Raw genomic sequence first — 3777 nt, 5'->3', positions numbered from 1 at the left:
GGAGACTTGGGGAGTGGTTTGTGGTTGTGGCATGCGTATGACTAATTGTTGTTGGGTGGGCTGCTGGTTTCCATATCGAAGGTTTGGATGGTTCCTCCAATTGGGATGATATTTGTTGGTGGACAAGTCAGAAATGTTGTACCCTTTCTGATTGTTGCTTTGGTTGAAAACGTTAGTTGCATATACTTGAGGCAACTGAGTGACCGACTCATCTTGAAGAATATGACATGTGTCAGTTGGATGTTCAGTAGAAGTACAAATACCACACAACTTTGTTGTTTGAGATTTACTCACTACTATTTGTTTCACTAAAGAAGTAAGCTCTTCAATTCTAGTTTCTAGAGCGTTGTTGGAAGAGAAAACCTGAATCTCATTCACACCTTTTGTTTGGACCATATAATTATTTCTGGTTGTGAACTGTTAGGAGTTAAGTGACATGTTCTCAATCAAGGTTTTCGCAGCAATTGGAGTTTTATCAGCAAGTGCTCCACCACTAGCAACATCAAGAATGTTTCTATCCATTAGTAACAATCCCTCATAGAAATACTAAATAAGCAGGTTTTCGGTAATCTGATGTTGAGGGCAACTGGATACTAATTATTTGAATCTCTCTCAATACTCAGCCAATGACTCATTTCCCTGTCTAATGCCACATATTTCTTTTCGGATTGATGCAACCCTGGAGACATGAAAGTATCTCTCAAGGAAGACTTTCTTCAAATCATTCCAAGTTGTTACATAATTCGGCTCAAGATAATATAACCAATCCTTGGCAGCACCCTGTAGTGAAAATGGGAAGGCTCTCAGCTTGATGTGATCTTCGGTGATTCCTTCAGGTCTCAATGGTGTAGAGCAAACAACTTGAAATTCCTTAAGATGCTTATGCGGATCCTCACCTGCAAGACCACTAAACCTTGGCAACAAGTGTATTAAACCAGATTTCAACTCAAAAGGAATGGTAACATCAACATATTCAATATATAAACCACTGTAATTCATATCAGGAGCAGCAAGTTCTCTCAGAGTTCTTTGGTCAGTCATATTAAACTCAATAGAAAAAAATCAACAAACAATGAGAAAACACATAACTAATTCAGCAATACAACAACAAATAGGAAAATACCGATAATGTCCATATTAAGAAAAAACAATTGAAATACGGAAAAAACGATTAAAATAAAAGGAAAAAAAAATACAAAAATACAAAAATTAATCTAATAACGTCAATTAAAATTTTTGAGAATTTTTTCAGAATTTTCTGAAACTATCAAAACAGAAAAAAAAATCATAAAAAATAGAAAAGTAAGGAATTTCGGGTTTTTAGGACGAATTCCACTATTTAGTTTCTAAATGGAGGCTTTTGATCCGTGATTTTTTCCTAGTTAATCGAAAAAGAATTGGAATAATTGGAGACGATTTTCTTAAAATAAACAGATTTTTTTATCCTAAAAGGCAAAAAGACCAGAACGCAAGTTATGGCACAAAAATGTTAAAACGCAACACCTATGACTATAATAATGGTTATACTATAATAATTGTTAAAATCTACAAGAGTCCCCGACAACGACGCCAATTTGATTCGCTGTCGCACACGGATAAAAAACGAGTAATAATATATAGTAAACGGGAAACGACACCTCGAATATCGTATCGCAAGGACTATTGTAAAATTAACCAAGTATGAAAACAAAATAGGGGGTTTCGATTCGATTTAGAATAAGTGATTATAAAAAGTGATTATCAAAAGTGATTATAAAATAAGCTGATCTACTAATTTCACTTCCTAACTTATCATTGGCTAATATAATTTTCATATCCTAAGCGGACTCTAATCCCTTTTCGATTACAGTAACAATAACAAGCACATTGATACTAATATATGATATGTGTTCCTAATTTCTGAATTAAGCAAACAGATTCCGAATTAAGCAAACAGGTTAAGCACACACGAATTAAGCAAACACGATTATGGAACATATATCAATCGAAATTAATCAACACATATTCTATAGAACTTGAATAAAGCATACAAGATATAGAACAAAATATTGAAAGAGAAAAGACATTTGATTGAAAATTAAGAAACTTCAAAGTATCGGCGGAAACCGATTACAGCAGATCAACCTTGTGAACTTTAGTTCTCCATGAAATCTTCTAAGCAATATTGTCTTATCAAAATTCAGAATAAGATTACTATAGTAGTGAAAGACCTAATATAATAAAAGGTAAATTCGGGCCCTTATAAGACCCGACCCGAAAATTACAAAAACTGACCCTAACTAACTATTTTAATTAAGTCTGGAACTTCAACGAATTATTCGACCCTCCTTCACTTAGAATCAGCTTTTGACTTCAACATGAAACTTTTATCTTATCCTCTCATCTTCCTAACACATATTAGAACGTATCAATCCGATCCTCGTAACTCAAGTTATGATCTACATCGTAACAAGGTATGAAATAACTATTTATGCTGAAAATAAAGTACGAAAATAAAATAAAACCAAAAATAAACTTAAATATAAAAATACACTAAAATAGCAAAAATAATAGAATAAACTATAGAGTTATCTAAGAAGAATAATAGAAGAATATGTATCAAAATGCACTGATCAAGCAACTCATACGTTCTTTGTGAGTTTGTAACCTCACCTCTTTTACCTTCCCAACACCTCCCAAAAAATCTCTAGGATTATAAATAGAGCTTTATAATCTTTCTTCTTCAAATCTTTATGTGCAGTCTTTTGTTCATCCGTGTAATTCTCGTCAATTGGTGTTACTCCATTATTTACAAGATTCCAAACATCTTGATAACAAAAGACAACATTCATATGCTTACACCAATTATCATAATTCTTGCTATGCAAGATGTGAAGATTTGTTGGAAAATGGTCATTCAGATGAGAAGTCATTGTTCTTGCTTCCCAAGAATGGCAATCAGACTCTAATACCAGATATTGGAACCTATCTTTATAAAACAAGATTCAATCGCTTTCTCGATTGATTCAAGATTATTGTTTTTCACTCTTTACTCAAGTGGTTCAATCACACCTTGGTTGCAAGACTATTCCCTCGCACAAAGAATTGAAGGGAGGATATAATTTTAGTGAGAAAAGAGAAGAGAGATAAAATTTAGGGTTTTGGAGAAGAGAAGAAGAATGTATTGAATTTTGTTAAGTGTTGTCAATTACAAATGCATGGTACCTCCCTATTGCTTGCACATCACACAATCTCAAACTCACTAACTAACTTCAATAAGCTGTTATTCAATTTTGTCGAATACATAATGCATAGACTATGACTAGCTGTATTCGACTCTCTGTCGAATACATGCACCTATATCTACTAAAAGTTGTATTCGACTCTATCAAATACATACAGATCAAACTATTACAAACTATATTCGATCACTACTTTATCAAATACATTTGACTTCGATCTGTCAAATTCTGCATCTTACAAACATGCTTAACACAAAAAATTACATATTTAACAATTTTAACTTTAATTAATTGTTGACACCATGTATAAATATGTTTAATGAAACAACGATTAACAATAACTTTAATTTAAAAACTTAAAATAAAATATTATTTATGAGGCGTTAGACAAATCACAACTGCAGGTGAACTTTTTCAAAAAATAAATAGACTTATCCAAATATCGATTATAGTCTAACCGAATAAGTTTGACTTTTATGTAAAAAAGATAAAAAATAATCTATATGTATATTTTAAGGATTTGTTTGAGAGTTGATTTTTTGAAGAATTTTAAAGA

Source organism: Lathyrus oleraceus, chromosome 6 (genome assembly GCF_024323335.1).
Source record: "Lathyrus oleraceus cultivar Zhongwan6 chromosome 6, CAAS_Psat_ZW6_1.0, whole genome shotgun sequence".
NCBI lineage: Eukaryota > Viridiplantae > Streptophyta > Magnoliopsida > Fabales > Fabaceae > Lathyrus > Lathyrus oleraceus.
The sequence above is the reverse complement of the archived record's forward strand: the minus strand, read 5'-3'. Positions refer to the sequence as shown.